Genomic DNA, 20721 nt, shown 5'->3' on the forward strand with positions numbered 1-20721 from the left:
CGTTTTATAGGCCACCGGCGGGCGCGCGGACGCTCACACGGGCCCACTTTCTCTTTGATTCCTGGAATCCGTGAGCCGTGTAGCGACGCTATCGCGGCGCCCCCCCGGGCCGTCTACCGCCGCTCGGCCGGTAGTTTCTTTGTTTGGGCACGATCCTCAGAACCGCGCCCGTGGGACGTAATGACGGCGTACCACCGGTCATTTGTGACGCTATGACGGCGCATGGCGCACGGCACGGCTTCCCACTACGTTTTGGCACGGTTCTAACAATCGTGCCCGAATTAAAATATGATTATGATTGTACCAGCTCTCACAATACTTCTCTGCCCGTATACCTCTAGCCAAGCTCCGACGTTTCGTTTATTGTAACAATTTTACATTTTACATAACAATTTTACATAGCAATTTTACAAATTTCACATACATAGAGGGCAGTTTATTCAATTAAAGGACAGGCAAAGTTAAGGCAAATGGCAGATTTTAATATGAGGTGACGTCGGCTGATATTGGAGCAGTACGTCCGTTACACTCCCCCCGTGGAGCTCGGCTACACTCTTTGCAAGCGGCGTGCTGCGACATGGTCCCCGGCGGCATTTCCGGTGGCATGGTCCCCGGTGGCATGGTCCCCGGCGGTATGGTTCCCGGCGTTATGGTCCCCGGCGGCATGGTCCCCGGTGGCATGGTCCCCGGCGGCATGGTCCAGGGCGTTGGCAGCGAGGCTGGTGGGGCGGTGTCCGGACAAGCCATCCTCAGTGTTGTCCCGAGCTGGCGGGCGGCCCGCTGATGTTCGACCGAGCTGCTCGGCCGCGCTGCTCGGCTATTTTCGGTGAGGCCCGACCACGGCACCGCGTTGGTCAGCCGCTTCAGGAACGCGGCAGGCTGCACCACGGTGGCCGCGTGCGTCTGGTCGGCCACCTTACCCAACCACATGAGGCGTAGGGCTAACGGCATCTTCGAGGCGATCTCGCTGAGGAGGGCCGGGTTAGAGAGGTAATCACCCCGCAGGTTCCCCAGCGAAGCCACGATGTTCTGCACCGTGCCCGAGAACTCCACCAGAAGCTCGGTCGATGCGTCTTCTTGTAGTCGGGTCAGCCGCTTTATCCTATCGAACATGACAACCGCGACAGAGTGCGCGCCCCCAAAGCGGTGCTCCAGGACATCCATAATTTCCGGCACCTGCGCCGGGTCCAGAAGGAGAAGGCTGACGGCTTCTCGTGCCTTTCCCTTCAGGGCACGCTGCAGCCGCATCAGATTCTCGGCCGCCGTCATCCCGCAGGTGGCCGTCGACTGGAGGAATTGCGCCTTCCAGGCTTGCCACTCTATGGCGTCGGGCGGCAAGTCCTTGGCGCTGGACTGCCGGGCGATGAGGGATGCCATCCGCTCATTTTCGGGATGGTAGCGAGGTGTGCCACCGGCCTGGGACTGCCGGAGGGCGTCGGCAAACATGGCCGTCACCTGGACGAGAGGGACACTCCCTTGATGCACCCACTCTCGTGTCTGCCTCGCTGCCTCATCCGCTCGGTTGCAGGCCCCGTATCCGTCAGCGGGGGGCTGCGATGGCGAGTTTCCGCTCGGGGCAAATGCTGGGAACTGGGCGGGCCCGCGGGTCACACCGGGATAGCCGTACTGCGGCTCTGGTCCACCTCGCAGCGTCGCGGCACCTGGGGAAGCGCCGTCCGTGAGTGGATCCGCAGCATGGTTTCTCTCCGTCCCGGTGTGAGCCCTCGCGGCGCGGCGCGAGCTCCCGAAAACATCGCTAGGCTGGGCTGTAGTTTGTGGCACAGTGGGTTCTCCCCCCACTGTGTACGTAAGGCTGTGACCGGGGCCGCAAGGGGGCGCCGCAGTCTGCGGAAGGCCAGTGGTTTGCGCCTCCGCTGCGTAGCTCTGAGTAGGTACGCCCAGGGGCGCCGGCGTTGGCGTCGGTCTGTAATCCAGCCGCGGCGCAGTGGTTCGCGCCTCCGCTGCATACCCGAAGCCGTGGGTGAAGCCGCTAGATGGCGCCGCCGTCAGTTGGTAGTTCGCTCGTGGTTCTGTAGCTTGCGGAACAGTGGGCTCTCCCCCCACTGTATAGGCAAGGCTGCGACTGGAGCCGCTAGAGGGCGCTGCAGTCTGTAGCAGGCCCACCCGTGGGCCAGTGGTTTGCGCCTCCGCTGCGTAGCTCTGAGTAGGTACGCCCGGGGGCGCCGGCGTCGGCGTCGGTAGGTATTCCACCCGTGGTTTTGTAGCTTGCCAAACAGTGGGCTCTCCCCCCACTGTGTAGGTAAGGCTGTAACTGGGGCCGCTCGGGGGCGCCGCAGTCTGTGGAAGACCCACCTGTGGTGCTGTAGCTTGCGGAACAGTGGGTTCTCTCCCCACTGTGTAGGCAAGGCTGTGACTGGGGCCGCTAGAGGGCGCCGCAGTCTGTGGCAGGCCCACCCGTGGGCCAGTGGTGTGCGCCTCGGGTGCGTAGCTCTGAGTAGGTACGCCCGGGGGCGCCAGCGTCGGCGTCGGTAGGTATTCCACCCGTGGTTCTGTAGCTTGCCAAACAGTGGGCTCTCCCCCCACTGTGTAGGCAAGGCTGTAACTGGGGCCGCTAGAGGGCGCCGCAGTCTGTGGCAGGCCCACCCGTGGGCCAGTGGTTTGCGCCTCCGCTGCGTACCCCTGACTAGGTACGCCCGGGGGCGCCGGCGTCGGCTGGTTCTCCACCCGTGGTTCTGTAGCTTGCGAAACAGTGGGCTCTCCCACTGTGTAGGCAAGGCTGTGACTGGGGCCACTCGGGGGCGCCGCAGTCTGTGGAGGGCCCACCCGTGGGCCAGTGGTGTGCGCCTCGGGTGCGTAGCCCCAGCTTTGCCCGGGGCCGCTAGATGGCTGGCTTCCGGGATAGGCTCCGTCCGGTTGCCAGGCTGCAGGTGAAGCGGTCCGCGTGAGGCCCTTCAGCATGGCGACAAGTTCTGCCATCTGTCGGGCGTGGTCGTCCTGCAGCTTCTGGGTGCGCCGCCTCTCAGCTCTCAGCTCGAGCTGCGCCTGCCGGAGCGTGTCCTCGCTGGAAGCCTCGCTTCTTGGCGAGACGTCGGCCGCGGCAGGGGGCGTCTGTGGTGGTGATGCGCCAGAGGGACCAGGCAGTAGGTCCGCTCGGGGATCAGAGGGGGCCAGGGGGGCGGTTGGCCGGAGTCCGGGGGGCGCGGCTGTGGCCGCCCCGGTTGGTGTGGGATCATCGCTTCCCTGCGATGAATCCCCGTCAGCGCTGTTCTTCCCAGAGCGCAGTGAAGGTGACATCTTATCCACAGAAAGATCCGGCTTCGAAGGACCACTTATGTATCAGACGTAATCGTGACACACAAGACTGTAGATAGGGCCGGTGATCCCAATCTGTGGAGGCGTAAGATGTCTTCCTTCAGTGGCGTGGAGGGGTAGAACGGGGCCGTCTCTGATGCCGTTGTAGCTGGTCCGAATGCTGTTTTCGCGTCCTTGATGCTGAGTCCGGGTCTGGTCCGAAGGGGTAGGCAAATCCGTGGTCCAGGGTGAAGCGGGGGTCAGAGTGAAAGAAGGCGAGTAGAAGCAGAAGTCGGAGCGAGGTAGAAGGCAGAGCAGAGAGAGAGGTGTTGAGCTGGTGGTGGTTGCTGGATATCTGACGTTTTGAGGACATGTTGCACGTTTTATAGGCCACCGGCGGGCGCGCGGACGCTCACACGGGCCCACTTTCTCTTTGATTCCTGGAATCCGTGAGCCGTGTAGCGACGCTATCGCGGCGCCCCCCCGGGCCGTCTACCGCCGCTCGGCCGGTAGTTTCTTTGTTTGGGCACGATCCTCAGAACCGCGCCCGTGGGACGTAATGACGGCGTACCACCGGTCATTTGTGACGCTATGACGGCGCATGGCGCACGGCACGGCTTCCCACTACGTTTTGGCACGGTTCTAACAATCGTGCCCGAATTAAAATATGATTATGATTGTACCAGCTCTCACAATACTTCTCTGCCCGTATACCTCTAGCCAAGCTCCGACGTTTCGTTTATTGTAACAATTTTACATTTTACATAACAATTTTACATAGCAATTTTACAAATTTCACATACATAGAGGGCAGTTTATTCAATTAAAGGACAGGCAAAGTTAAGGCAAATGGCAGATTTTAATATGAGGTGACGTCGGCTGATATTGGAGCAGTACGTCCGTTACAGTTCACCTTATTGACTTATTTCGAAGCCATTATCAAACTACGGTAAAACCAAAAAACTTTCGTATGTATAGGAAGGATAATTTTATGTGAAATTTGTAGTTTTCACTAGAAATAGGGTCTTTATTTTGTTTCCAATGTTCATTTCACATTTCCAAAAAAAACAATGTATACAGAAATACATATTGTGTTTGATGTACAAAATAAACACAATATTTTCCTTTCCGCAAACTATGCGCACGCATCAGGTTTTCGCGATATAAAGCGCTTAGTGTGTAAACATTTGGATATTACTTTTATCAAAATAAACTGATATATACTGATAATACGCAACAGTAATACATATTTCTATAGTAAGAATTTCATAAAATTTCTAGCGTTTTTTTTTCTACGTACCTGGAAAAAACTTCATCTATTGTTTATACAAGATAGTAAAATGATTTTTATCAGCATAAACATCCAAAAACTAAAAAAATAAATTTACTCAACTTTTTTTCGAAGAACTATAATACCATTTTATTGATCATCAATAAATATTTACGAAGTTCGAGTTTGTAAATTGTTCAGTTAAAAAACTTCAGTTTCCTCAGAATTTTTTTCTTATATATTCTGCCTTGAAATATAGTTATATTATTTCTGTGGAAAACTTTTACCTTTTTTGTATATTTTTTGTGAATTATGGTATAAACATTTCTTGTAACTTTTAACAAATATTTGTTTCGTCCTTACATATAGCTGGTATGTGTACTGTTTTATGACTTTGGAGTTTCGGTCCATCTATCCGTGACAGTAATCGAATTATAATTATAAATTTATAACATTAGTGCATGAAGAAGTAATAATTTTTAATCATTAAGTAAGATCATTTAAAACCAAACAAAATTTAAAATATTAATGCAATTTCTCACACCTATGTTAATAACCTCTCAAAAAATTTTTTTTCGTCTTATTGATCCATTCGTATAGTAAATAATACTCTAAGATCCATCTGTATATAATACTCAAAGAATAAATGACAAAGGTCCCCAAACTTTTTTGTCCTGTAGACCAATTGCCAATTTGTTTTTGATTGAGTGGGTGGCTAGAGAATTTCAGAGAAGACACTAATTCCCTCATTCCCCTAAATATTTTCAAAACCAATGTGGGGATGGCTAAGGAATTTCGTAATAATTAATTCCCTACAAAAAAATTGCGAGATAATTTGAATGTTTATAATCTGAGATTTTCACTACAATATTTGTAATTTGAAAACTATTCCACGTGAAACCATAAAAGTGACATTCCAAAGAAATGTGTCTTAAATGACTCTTGTGTTAACATCTCTTGCACCCCCAATTTCTTTCACTGACATGAACCTCCGGCAGGTGGAAATTGAAATTGAACCCTGGGGGTCGATATAGACCACTTTGAGAATGACTGGTGTAGGACAATATACTATCTTTTCAAATAAACAATATATTAAGATAAAATAAAATAAACAGTAAAAAAGGAAAATTTACGGGTTTAAAATGCAATTTGCATGTTGGTTGAATGTATTGTTCATTCTCTGGAGGCCTTAACATCGCAGTGCTATGAAGAATGTTGCACAATATTTATTTTATTTGCGTATTTTTCATTCTACAAACTCGTATGTGTGCTATTGACGCCTTCCGGCTTTATAACATTAAATTTATGAAGTACAGTATAATGTTAGCAAGGTATAAATTTTCGTGATTTGTATTCGTGGGTGGAATGTTTGAATTATTCATTTTATGTAAAAAAAAAATGATTCCTGAAAATTATTGAATTACTTCGATTCGAGATTTTCGATGTCAGGTGAGTGGAAGTGAGACAGGACGCGTGCTAAATTGACTATTTGTTTTCATTCAAATTTTTATGGAAGGCGCTTCTAGTTTTCTTCTTTATTATATGATCAATAAAAAAATTTCTAACTTAATTTATTTAAAAATCTGAACTTACCATTTTTCATCAGCGATTTATGAAGACAACTTTTTTTTAAGATAAAAAAAGTATTCACTAAGTACGGGTTGTTTTACGGAATTTGAACAATTCAATAAATTTGAAAGTTGATTTTCAAGTTTTGTGAAGGTACTATTCACGTTCTATTATCATATAATTATTAGCTAAGGGCTTCAAAAAACTGAAATAATAAAAGAACTTCAAAAGAACCTTCACAGAAATTGTTAATCGACGTTGAAATTTGATGAATTATTCAAATTCTGTGAAACAACAAGTCCTACGTGTATGTTAGTTTTTGTATATGATTCTTCGCTGCGGTACGTCATATAAAACCATTTAATTAAATGAGAAAACCAAGCGGGAATCAAACTCTCGGTCCTTTGACTGTATTCAAAATGCATACATTACCACGCTGCGAAGATCATTGTTAACACGTGAAAATTATAAAAAGAATATAAATTTCTATCGTAAATTACCTTTTTTAATATAATTGGGAAAATTGATCAAAATTGAAAACAGAAAAATTTAATAGCTAGATGTTCAGTTCAGACAACAAAGAACATTTGCATTAGGTCTATTGCAGCTCAAGATTTTTAATTACGTTTAGTCGAAAGTGATATAGAACACGTAGTAGTTAATTTATTATTTAATTAGAATGTTCTGTTTTTGATGGGATTAAAATCATTTCAAAGGCTGCAAATAGATATTGAAGAGCATTGAAATGAATAATAGAAAAAATAGTAATTACAGTTTCGCAATGACTTTGTCGCCTAGTATATATTATAGTTTTTAGTTCGTTCTTTTGAATTTCTTTTTTTTGGATTTTACCTCTCAACTCGAAAGTTGAGAGGTAAAATCCAAAAGAGTCATATGAGCTAAATATGTGATACAAGTAAATACAAGCTTCAACAACGCATTGAAATTATTAAAATTCACTTGAGTGAATCAAATGCAAATCATCTTGAGTGATGAGGCCCATTTCCACCTCGGTGGCTTCGTCAACAAGCAAAATTGTCGCATCTGGGGCTCGGAAAACCCAAGAGTTATTGTTGAAAAGCCTCTCTATCCTCAAAGTGTGACTGTTTGGTGCGGTTTATGGTCTGGCGGAGTCATTGGACCTTACTTTTTCGAAAATGAGGCTGGAGCAACAGTTACGGTGAATGGATTGCGCTATCGAGAGATGATTAATGATTTTTTATGGCCGGAATTGGATGGTATGGATCTGGACAACGTTTACTTTCAACAAGACGGCACTACGTGCCACACAAGCAACGAAACCATTGATCTTTTACGATTGAATATCAAAATAACACCTCTTATTGGAAAACCCTGTGTAATAATGATTTAAATTAAACAAAAATAATTGTTTTCGCACCACCATTTTAATAAAAATGATCTACTTGTTTCAGAACCAGAGGTTTCTTCATCAGGATACAAAGTATATTCTCAATTTGGGAGGCGGTATGGGTACTGTTATTGAATAAACAAAACCTCTGATATATTTCGTCCCAAGTGACTTAGCAGGGGTGCTCGGGTTCATGTGGTGAGGTTTGTCCAGGTTTTGACGGAGGATGCATCTACCCACCAACTACGTGACAGGTGGGATCGGGTGAGGCCGGTTGAGGAAGACACTTTTTGACGTCTTCAATCAGACTCTCTCAACCCACCGCCTTGTATCGCAGTAGGAGGAATGGATTCATACGTCACTACTGGACATACTAACCCCTAGATTTCTACTCATCCTTCATACCTTTTTCCTTCCTAGAACTTCCTATTCTTCCTAACAGCATCGCCAAAGATAATATCCTGATGTCTCCTGTGTGGCGTTAATGTAAAAAACATCTTAACTGAAAAAATATAATGATAAGCATTGGGAGAAGATTATTAATTATTTTTAAATTTAATTTAAAAAAGAATAATAATAATAATTTTGCAATCAACTATTTTCCTTTAATTAAAATAACGCCATAAAAGTGATTTTACGATAATTGTGGTGTAAGAAATAATTGTATTTTGAAAATACTAAATTATATAAGTCGCAATAAGTATCACTCCAATTTTTTTAACAGTGTTAAAATCACAAAAGTTCTCATTGTTTCTGTGATATTTTGACAGATTGATGATGACAATCATTGTAATACTCTTGAAAAGTTTTAAGTGGATTTTACCATCATTATCTAATTTAAAGAGAACGAACTTCGTGAATCATTTTATTGTAAATATAAAGTGAGATTTTAAACGCCAAATCTTACGAGTTTTAACCACATTGCATTGGTTGAAAATGTAAAAAAATCCAAAATCATAATAAAATTCAAATACATTTGAGACGTAGGCGATAAACAGCGCTATTCCACACGCTTAGTTATAAAACAAATACAGCATCTAATTCCCTAATAAACTGTGCTCTTCATACATTTAATTTTGTCTTAGTTCTAACATCGAAATTTTTTCGGATTCACTGCCCAAATTTAAAAGTTACCTCATGTCAATAATATTATAAACTGTTAAATGCGCATGCATATACACACACTTACACATACACACACGTATACACTACACTCGTCACCGTAATTATTGAATATACAAATGAGACATTACAATAAAACATATCATAGGTAAAATATTTAATAACTGTAAATTGTTTCGTAACTGTAAGCAATGTACTGTTTGATAATACAAAAATTAAAAAAATACAATAAAACAACAATTACAAATATTTATTTCTATAACTTCGGAACTACATAGTTTCATCCCGGATTACGAATAACCGGAAAATATTTTGATTCCTCCCAGGTGCTACCATCATTTTAAGCAAAAAATGTTGCTTGAGCAATGATGAAATTAGCTAGCAGAAGATTAAACCCGCGACGCCTGGGTAGAAACTTGACACTTTTTACCGCTTAGTTATCAACCGGTTAGTCCGTATTTATCTTATTTCTATTTATAAATAAACCGACTAACATGAAAATGATTATTAAATAGATAATTCTAAATATTATTATTTTACTAACAACTCGCATAAATTAGCTGTATTTGTCAGCATATTTGATTTCCTTGTATTCGTGGAATGTAATTTCATAGTTTGTACCCGGAGGGACCTGCCCTTGAACGGCTTCCCGATGCCCTAATAAATAAGGTAATAGTAAGGACCCCAGAGAGATATTTCTCCCGCAGAAACACCCAAACATGGCAGACTTCTGAAAGCTCCTTCCTCGTAAATCAAACAACTGTATTCACGAATACGAAGCCTGAATTTAATACTGGATATGTAGGGATTACATTATGGCTGAAAAACTATGGAAAACATTGTTTTGATTAATAATTGGTAAATGTATGAACTTGTCTCAATGGACTTATTTCACGTGTCTGACAATTAACCACAGTAAATATCAATTATGGAAGTTTTCGAGACAAATAAGTATTGTAATATATAAATAAATAAATTATGTAATATATGTACGTCAATAACAAGATATTTATTTACTGCTTGGTACAGTTACACTGGGCAGGAGGCGTATTTCATTTTCCATGTTCAATGGGAGGCAGTACTGCCTTAAAACACGCACGGGTTTGTTACGTTAATTCTCTTTCTAAACTCGGGTTCAATTCAAGGCGCGCGTACTCCAACCGAGAACGGGGTTATAATATATATGCGCATCGATCGAGCGTGTCACAGTTTGCGTCGCAAACCCGTGCACGCGAGGACCGAGGACGCGCGCCTTCAATTGAACACGAGTTTAGTAAGAGAATTAGCGTAACAAACCCGTGCGTGTGTTTTATAGTTAGTTCTGCCTCCTATTGAACATGGAAAAGGAAATATGCGGACAAGACATGTAGCAAACAAGAAACATCAAACCACCAAGTGGTTTCTTTATAATACGCCTGCAGGAGGAAGGAGTGTTGGGAGACAAACTTAGATGGCTGAATAGTGTGGAGGAGCAAATCAAATCCTTGGGCATAAGTAACTGGAAGAAGACAAACAGAAATTAAGGTTTCTTAGAATTTTATTGGTTATATAATAACTTTGCGAATTATTTTTCCTAAAGCGATTCTGTCTACGCAGTTACCAACTTCAGCCAAATTGTTATCGTCAATCTATGCTACACGAGTCTAACATTCTTAGAAGATGATTGGAAATACGTAAATTAATTCAAGGGTTAAATAATATTCTAAACCGACCATTTTAATAAACGTGGGAGTTGGTACTAAGAAGGAAGAATCACTGAATACGCAAACATGGTGAAATGAAAAAACGGTATTGTGAAATCGGTTAACTTTATTTCGCTCTATTGAATATATTTTTATTAGAGGATAAAAGACATTACACGAATTTATTATGTTGCCTTACTATAAAACACCCACCTATTTCTATTTTCATTAAACGTATATTGAAATTTTGGTGTTCAAGAGTTTTCAACCATCGATCATATTCCATTGTCGTTAAACTGTATTTAATATTGCAACTGTAGTTAATTTTGAATAATGCAGGAAGGGGCGAAGGAATCTTCAGACAAAGCTTGATAGAAAATAGGGCATTATTTGGTTAGCAAACAAATAATTTGCTAATAAAGTTCTTATTTCAGTCCATAGAGGAGAATAATATTAAGTGCTCGAATTTAAAAAAGGTGTCAAGGAACGGATCAATGCCCAATCTCTATGCCAATTTTATTGTAAATGTCTCCAAAGTCGTAACATATGCGGAATAACTTTTATCAATAAGGATTAATTGTCCTTAGCTTGGTTTATATTACTTATTTTTTCATTTGAATTTTAAACATTCCCTTGTTTTCCCTAAGTATCTCAGTTTCCTCAAAAAATTTAAATCCAGCCCAATTCTTCAACCTGATGATGACTTTGTATGCCTTATTCGAGTGCTCCTATGAGCATTCCATTCAAAGTTTGGGAAAATCGTAAATCTGATCTGGATTTCTGGATATGTTGGTATCGTGGGTAACGATATAACAGATTCCTTGGCAAAACGAGGAGCATCTAACCATATTGTTACCCCCGCAGACCACATTCCCCTCTTTGGCATTTTTTCCATCCTCAAAGAAAGATCACGCAATGTTTGGAAAGAGTAATGGCACATTGCTAGTCAACCAAGGGAGCCTGCTATACCTGAATACAAAGGACTATCCCATCAAAACCTTGGTTTCAACAGTTCCACCATTTCTTCAAAAAATAAATTTACTCATGGAGAATTGGACATTGTTCCGTTCCTTCTGACCCTTTAAAATTCACGTGCTTTACTTTTCGGATTGTACATTTTGTGGTCTAGAAGTGGGAACTTTAGATCACATAGTTTTGGTTGTCCCTCTCTAAACAAATATCCTCTCTTCTATTAAGCCTTATCTAAAATTGCATCCCTCCATTTAACATCTCATCTCTTCTTAGTCTGAATTCGATTACAATTTTCCGTATAATTTATAAATTTATCAATTTACAAAATTAATATATAAATTCACCTTCCCTGTCTAAAAAAGTTGAAATGATGGCCTTGAACACCCTTAAAGGGTGAAAGCCAGATACATTGAAAAAATAACATTAAGCTCTTTACAAATTCTTTAACCTTCGAAAAAATATCCTTTATAAGGATGAAATCGGTGAGAGTAATGATTGAGTTACGCGTAATAAGTGAAAGCAAACAATAGTATCTTCTGTCTGATCTCTGATATCAAAAAGAAAAGACTAAGACAACAGACAGTATATCGAATGGTGTAAGAGATTGTATATATGTGTATACTGTTATGATTGTGTGCTGTTATATTCCAACATAAAAATCTAGCAAGTTTTCGTTATTCGAAGGTCATTCTCGTTTTATCCATTATATGTTTTTTACTGAGTTTTCGTTCTTAGTCTGAGAATTAAGTTCTCGGTATAAAAAACAAATTCATCATTGTGGATTATAAAATAAATAATTGCCTTATACAATTAGAAAAAATGTAATCTAGGTAAACAAACTTTACAAAAAAACATTCGTCATAAATTAGATGCTGTTTTTGTTCATATTATAATTTATACTGTGCATTGACGAATGATAATTACATCAATGATAATTCATTCTTAATTTAATTTCTTTTAATTTTATTTGATGAGTTTGTTGTTATTCACAATTTATTAATTTAAATATTATATATTATAAATACGACATGTTTAATTAATTTAATACCACCATTCAGAATTCAAACGTTGCTTGAATGGCTCTAGCCGTGTTTGGTGACAAGATCGGAATAGCCGTGTACTCCCCACCTACCTAAACACAATTGAGGATACCGTAGTTTCACTGGCTTCAGAAGGTTGGGAACAGTTAGGACTATTCACATTAATTTACAACACTTATTAGTTAGATTCTCGGTTTCTTGGATAAGCTGTATTATCCTTTAGTGTTTTATAATCGCAAGTAATAAGTCCATTGTGAAGACAGTGGTGTAGTTGAATTTGCTTTTCCCCGGGCAATAACTATTACAATGACTATTTAATGATTAGAATCATGTCGATGCAGTTGACACAGTTCTCATTAAATTGGCGGACATCCCCATGGATAGGAAAACTGATTTAATATTGATTCTACTTGAAATATGAAGCAATTATCTTAATTTAGAGCTTTCTGGAATTTAATTTAATTAGTATAATACAATTTCGTAAAGCAGGGCCAAATTATTTAACGAAAAACCTTAGAACTATTAATACCATTAAAACTCCCTTCACATTTGCGAAAAATCGACAGCTTATCTGAGCTCAGAGAAAAACTAAAGACTCACCTTTTCAACTTGTCGTATCCAGAATAATGACCGCATTTTTTTAGTAGTATTTCATTGCTCAGTCCAGGGGATTTTTCTTCTTGACAACCCACTTTAATATAATAACCATTTATTATGCGTAAGCTATTTTTGTATAATTTTATACCTTACCACTGAGACCACCGGCAGAAATCATAAAAATCTGTATTTGTTAACGTAAATTTGTATGTGAGTCGTAAATCTCCAGTTTAACCCGTAGTTTTAGGTCATATTATAGCGGTATTGTGTAAATACCCAATCGGTCATAAAAATATTTATAGTTTTAAGTTTTAGTTGTAAATCAAAAGACATTATTCTTAGTTATAAGTCACTAGCTATTAAACATGGTAATAAGTTACAGGTAATACGTTATAAGTTTATGTGATAAGAATACATTAAATGCATAAATTAAGTTGTAAAGCGCCCTTGAGGTGACTTTCTCGCGAAAAATGGCGCTATAAAAATAATACAATCATTATTGTTATTACCAAGGCAGTCAATCAGGCGGACTGCCCTCCTTTGCACAAAATCATGTTGGTAGGTTTATCAAATAAATCAGGGATCCAGTCCAAATGTGGCTTCCAAAAATGATTGAAACTATTTTAATAGCTACATGAAAGTGGACTCAAAAAACAGCCTCATAATATGCTTTTGGCTATCAAAATAATAAAGGTGTTTCGTTGGTGAAATAATAATTATTTTTGTATAATTTCTTTCAGTTCTTTAATGATACTATTCTTCTTGAAGTCTTTTGTTGTTACTCATTTATTTTCCACACAAAGAAATAAATAATTTATTTCAGCGATAGGAGCGCTCCTACCAAATATTCTTGATCGCATTCTTCCTCCTCAACCTAATTTATTCATGACGAATGTAGGTGCTTGTACGTAGCAGATACCTGTACGGAAATATGTGAAACGAAATCGAGAAAATTACGAAAAAAATATCGGTGATATCTTTTCAAAATGAGGTCACAGGGAAAATAAAATGAAACGCAATCTGCTTACAAATAATAAAATCATCACTAATAATCTTTGAAATGTGTATTTAACTATCAATTTGTTAATGATTAACGGATCCGGTGTGAACATGTAGCAACCTTTTTAATAAAACTTATGTTTGTGTATTGCATAAACATCTCGACACGGGAGGCTTTAAAGTTTGTATATTCTTAGTGTCTTATAAATTTCAATCATTAAAGACAATATGAGCAATTCTCAAACAAAAAATTGAAACAAAAAACATAAGGAAAATATACGGTCGCTACTTAGAATTAAACCCATGACCATATTGACCATAGCCTTGCCGGGGGGCTATTACAATCTGAGGTTTGAAATTTGAAGTTATTCCAATAATAAAAATAAAGAAATATAGGTAATTGGCTAAACAAAAACTAGAAACGCTCGATTTAAGCGCAAATGTGGTTTTTATTTATTTTGTGAATAATTCTATAAAACATAAGAAAGTTAATCAAGAGAACTGTCACAAATAAAGTAGTATTTTTAAAAGTTCTTTATCTTATACATCAATATTTTTTAACAGAGACATAATACACCGTTGTTTTTTCAGAGTGCCAAAATTTTACCTGTTAAGGCTATTCTATGGCAAAATATCATAATTCAGTATATATTTACCCCGCAGCATAAAGAAAAATTAGAACTTAAATACAGTACTAGATTCACGTGCAATGACGGGTTAATAGTTCCGAAATTTAATAATAAATACGGACAGAGAACGTTTGAATACAATATACCGAAGATATTTAATTTATTACCTGACACTTTAAAGCAATGTTAGTCTATGAATAAGGATAAATATATGGTGAAAAATTGGCTATCGGAAAAAAAAATTTACTTTAATATGTATGAAAAATTGTTGATTCTGTAGATATAAGATGTAAATTATAACTTATGAAAATGTATATAATATGTTACTAAACTTTAAGCACCTGTTGACAAGCCAATTAATTGGCTTAGCAGGACTTTTTTGTTTATATGTATTAACTATTTATTCAATAAAAAAAATAAAAAAAAATAATAATTGTTATCGAAAGAAAAATACATTATTTATTTGTTTATTTAGTGCGCTTATTTTTTTAAAGTTTGTATTAATTACAATTATTGATATTAACAATTTTGTATTTTTCTACTCACGCGAAACGTAGGAAACGCTTCAAATTATTACCACATTATTGGTATTTATAATGTAAACCGATTTGTAATAAAGATTAATCGAAAATAATTATATCTCTGTGAGCTTCGTCAATGCGATGTATGTCGCCTTTGAGTATGCTGTGCAGGGGACGTTTTAAGGAATGAAGGAGCTAACCTTGTTTTAGCCCATATGTTGTAGCAAGGGGATGTGGAAACACATGAGTCGGGAAGGAACTAATATCAAGAATGCTAGTTTTTCGGATAACATTCCGATGAAATTCCGCTAAAATAGACCCAGCATTACCACCTGACGTCGATATTCTAAATACTAGTACGGCAAAAAGGTCAATGGCAATAAACACGATGCATCACACCGAGACCGGACAAATGTCGTCATTAATTCGCACCTACATAAGAAAAATGCAAGGAACGAATGTTTGTCACGGTAAAGAACCGAGGAAAACAGATTAGAAAGATCTTCATTCATTGCTCCATAGATTATTGAAGGCATTTTTGAGGGATCGTAAATTTGAAGAGTTCAAAATATATAAAAGAAATAGCAAGAATATTCCGACAAGTTAGTAATAAAGTAAATTAGATAGCTTCTTGATAATTTCGTAAGGATTTTTTTCTTCGACACGTTCATCTAAATAACTCGTAGCGAAATTTTGTATTTCCCAGAATTCAGACAGTTCCCCTAAAAAGAAAAATTTATTTAACATCCAATGAACTACTAATAAAAATATATTAACATAACCATACTTTATGGGACACGTGGGGCCCGCACAAATAATGTAAATTCAACATAACACCGACACACATGGATATCTTGATCCCAGAATTGTTCAGGTAAAGTCTAGCTTGTAATGGCAGCTTTGTGGAAAAAGTAGGAAGATATTCTATAAAACAACGAATTACTTTTCCCGAGTACTGTCGGATGAGGAATGACTGCTTGTACCAGTCGCTTCTTTAATTATAGGGCCAAATTATGATGTACTTAATGGAGTAAGCACATTATTAAAAAAATGCCCGATAAGACCAAAAAGATATTAAAATAAAATGCGTTTGTCCCACCCTTGTAGAGTGACATTGTTTTATCAAAGATGTGAAATCTTAGGAATGGGAGAAATAATTACTAAACAGAATTAACACACATCAATAGTCAATTTTTAGATATTTTTTAATCAGTACACAAAAGCCTGTCACGTCCGATATAGATACCTAATGTTGAAATGTATAAAAGTTCAATGCTAGACTGTCTCAAAAACTACGCTTTTCTACGTTTTTACATAGATGTATAATGTAATACTATATGCCTAATTAGTGTAAGGTTCCGTATTTGATGTATCTACAAATAATGTAAGGGATGACTTTACTAAAGATAAACTAAAATCTATATTATAAACATTATCAGGTTACACTCAGCTATGTATTTGATAATGGGATTTTGTTGAAGAGAAGTTCTTTCACGTAGCTTTAAAATGTAATGCTGAATATCTCAGATTGGATTGGTTTTAGTTTTTTACCAATAAAAATTTCTTATAAAGAGAAACTTTCACGTTAAATTTATGGAATAAAATTTAGCCCTTCAAGCTAATTTGTTCGCTTTTGGGAACAACTCACGTGTTCTCACAGAAATCGTTTTATCTCCCTTGCTGTCATAGTGAGAAATATGATCTAAACGGTGTTAAAAAGAGAAAACATCATGCTTTATATTTAAATCTAGAAATTAAAATGTGCACCTTTATGAAATCAAAGGTTCCGACTTCGAGAATTTTTATATGAAACGTCAAAAAAGTGAGGTTACAAAACGTTTTTATTTTTTGTGTTATCAGTGATTTTAGTTACAAAATCCGTAAAGTTAGCCATTTTTATTTATGTTTTATGTTTACATTAAAAAAATTAATATTAAAAAAAATCTAATAATAAAATTTGAAAGCGTTTTTCATTATCTTTCAAAAACAGTTTTTTATTTTTTGGATACATTTAGAAATATTCCATTTTTATTGCAAAACAGAAATACTCCAACCTTCTGACAGCATATACCTGAGGCCTGAGGAGTTAGAAGAAATGTTTACATACTGAATGTCTAGACATTCATAATATTGTAATGGTGCACATTGATGTCCTCTAATTGAGATCCTGAGTTTACAGAAATTAGCTGTAGTTCTACCCTACATAAAAGTTTTTTTTAAATCAATGAAAACTTAAAGGAAGAAATTAAAATCTTATAAAAAAAAATTTTTAAAACTTGTTTTTATTTTTTATTAATTTTTATTTAAGGTTATTAACAAAATCATGTGCGCTACCCGACAAATAGAATACAATCCGAACTAGATAATATCTGTTCTGAGCCGGGTAGCAGTATGATTACATATATTTTGTATACAAATCAGGGTTTAATAAATATACAAAAGAATTCATAAAATATTGTAGATATAAAATATTACATACGTGTGTAAATACAAAAAATTGAACAAACTTTAGTGTGAGAGTTCTTATTGAGATGGAGTAACCCATTAAAACTTATCATATGTATAGAGTAAAGTTGTATTTAAAAGTAAAAATAAGTAGGAAAAATGTTAGCAATTGCATTTAAAACATTAGAAAACGTAAAATTGTCTGTGTAGGTGTAAAAAAATAAAAATATATTAAATAATAACACGCTCAATTGCTTAACATAAGTGATGTATTGACTTCAATAAACCACTCAAATTTAGAATTGCGATTAAAAACAGTTTTTTCTAGTTACCAATAATATTAGATGCGTCGTAGATTTAACAAAGAACCGGAAAGTTGAATAAATATATTTACCTCTTTAATTGAATTTTTTAGCGTATCGCTATTATTGGTTTTCGGTTTCAAAGTAATTTGTAAAAAAGATATTAATTCTAAAGTGCCTACTTTCTGAGCCTTGCGATATTTTTATTCAAGATGTCTGTCATTTGTCTGTTTTGTACTATTTAAATGAGCTCGTCTTATAAATTATTTTAGCTTGAAATGGGCTCAGCCGTTCCCAATCACAATCCTCCGTGAATTGTGTTTGCCGAATACTCGACAAAATAATATAAATAAATAAGCGGGATTGGAAAACGTCTGGCTTTCGAGGTACCTATTTATATGAACATACGAGTATTATTCCATACAGCAACACTCCGTAAATCTGTATGCATGCTAAAGCAGATGCAAAGCAACGATATTATGATAAATCCTGTGTTTTCGGTTTGAAATTTGTTTGCCTAGAAATATTACAGATGCTTTAATTAAATACTGCGAGTATATTACACATTGGCGTTTACTTCAATAAACCATTTTTAGTATTTTTATGAGCCTAGACAAAAATAAGGTATCAAGCCCAAAAACAATCTTTGAAGAGTAAACTCTTTTACTTACGAACCCCTTTTTGTATATGAAAATATCGTATAATGTGGAAAATTAAGTTCTTTAGTTTAGGTTAGAAAAATATTTTTGCTTGAACTTCACGTAATAAAATAAAACATTTATTTTAGCTAGGTACCTATGATTCAAAAATTTATGGTGTTGCGGAAATTTCAACTTTATCGCCATCTGCTTAAGGGGTGTGTGATTTTGCTCAATTCTAAATAATAATAATAATATTTGACTGATTTGTAAAACGCCGTTTTTGTATATAATTGGTTTAAAACTAAGATTTCTAATTATAACTAATGTTACAATTGAGGTTGAACATCTTAAATGGTGAGTTCTGGAATCATGGGATTTGTTCAACTTTTTCTCTCTATTATGTCTATATTCGACACATTTCTATTCATTGCTAAATAAGATTTTTTTTAAATCTGGGTAAAGTCACATATATATGATGTAAATAACTATTAACGTCTACACGTATTTCTGTGTATTTTACAGATATAGATCAAAACCACACGGTATCATATAGATATAGATGATAATATATCGATACGGGTTCTCTGTTTGCTTACCTAATATAACACGCTCTTCCGCATGGTCTTGTGGCGCAACGGATAACGCGTCTGACTACGGATCAGAAGATTCCAGGTTCGAATCCTGGCAAGATCGAATTTTTTTTATCATTTAAATGAAAAAAAAAGTAAAGTTATACACTTGAACGTTAATATAAATTTTGAATTATTCGCTAAAATTCACATTTGACAAAGGCATCAAATTACCATGCAGCACCATTTCGCTTTTTTGTAGTTGGAAGGTTCCAGGTAAATGCCGTTTTAAGTACTTTTCAGATTTTGAACAAAATGTGATCAGCAGAAGAGGGCAACTGACTGAAGCTTGTCGGCTTATTACAATATGATGAATAGCTGAAACGCACCTAGAATCGGCGCTTCGAATGTGAAAAAAATGCCATGCCAAAAAACATCAACATTTTGCAGTTTTTTTCGATCATCATTTTAAATAGCAAGTAAATAATTAGTTTAAGTTCGAAGCTTATAAAGTAAGTTTCGGTTGACGAAATTATATATGCACCTCCCTTTAACATTTGTGTCTTCATTTCTCCATCCAATTACCTGTCCCTGTCTGATAATGTACATGACCAGTCTGTTAAGAAAACCGGTAAAGTGAACATGTTCCTTTAGCGCGTTTATATCGAGTCTGTTACGCAAGCTTGTACAGTGATGACTAGACATCGGATTATATGCATTTGCATATTTGCATATGCAAATGCATATAACTCTCTAATTACGACGTTAATGCATATTTCAGCCTTTTTTCCCAAATCGTGCATATTTCGTTTAATAGCGGGAGGTATCATCTACGTATAGGGAGCTAGGTGACTTGGTTGCCTGTAAAATCCTAGAAAAAACAAATCATTCAACTGTTGCTCGTTTCATAAATGATTCCATAAGATCTTTGTTTCCCGATTGTTCTGTGGATGAAAAAATCTGCATGTTTGTTTCTGATGCTGCGCCATACATGGTGAAAGCTGGCCAAGCCTTGCAAACTTTTTATCCAAATTTACTACACATTACCTGCTTAGCTCACGGGTTTCATCGCCTTGCAGAAGAGATACGGCAAGAGTATGGGAATGTTAATAAATTGATTTCCTCTACAAAAAAAGTGTTTTTAAAAGCACCGTCGCGTGTGCAGTCTTATAAAGAGCAATTGCCAAATCTAGCATTGCCGCCAGAACCCATAATTACTCGATGGGGTACTTGGCTAAAGGCAGTATTATTCTATGCTGAAAATTTTGAGGCCGTAAAACAAGTAGTTGGGCAATTTGACAGTTCTGAGGCCATTGCAATTCATTCAAGCAAGCTAGCATTTGAAGACGCATCCATTAAACAGAATATCGCCCTCATCTCAACACATTTCCACAAGTTACCAGATACTATAAAAAATTTGAAACAAAGAACCTTCCTCTAATTAAAGCAATAGAAATACTGGAAACAATGATCGAACTCGCCAACGCCCTTCCTAATTCAATATCAGAAAAGATTCGTAAACAGTTAGAATCTATTTTGCTTAAAAACCCTAGTCTTAAAGATATGAAGAACATTAATGCCTACATCAACGGCACAGGTCATACCCTGCCTAAACAGATCTCCAGAAATGGCGCCAAATTTTAAATTTTGTCCAATGACGTCAGTTGACGTAGAGAGGTCGTTTTCGGCGTACAAATTAATACTGGGTGACAAACGTCACAAATTTGAGCTCGAAAATTTGG

The 20721-nt window shown here is 37.8% G+C and overlaps 1 protein-coding gene and 1 non-coding gene across 2 annotated transcripts in view; one reads left to right on the top strand and one right to left on the bottom strand.

Moving 5' to 3' along the window:
* Positions 1–20721, bottom strand: part of LOC149417841 (uncharacterized) — a 410945-nt gene that overhangs the window by 320321 nt on the left and 69903 nt on the right. The gene's annotated exons all lie outside the window — the stretch shown is intronic.
* TRNAR-ACG (transfer RNA arginine (anticodon ACG)) lies at positions 19031–19103 on the top strand. Its single transcript has one exon. It is a non-coding gene; the product is annotated as a tRNA-Arg (tRNA).

This window comes from Hesperophylax consimilis, chromosome 14, assembly GCF_061612785.1.
Source record: "Hesperophylax consimilis isolate HC1 chromosome 14, BYU_Hcon_1.0, whole genome shotgun sequence".
NCBI classification, from domain to species: domain Eukaryota; kingdom Metazoa; phylum Arthropoda; class Insecta; order Trichoptera; family Limnephilidae; genus Hesperophylax; species Hesperophylax consimilis.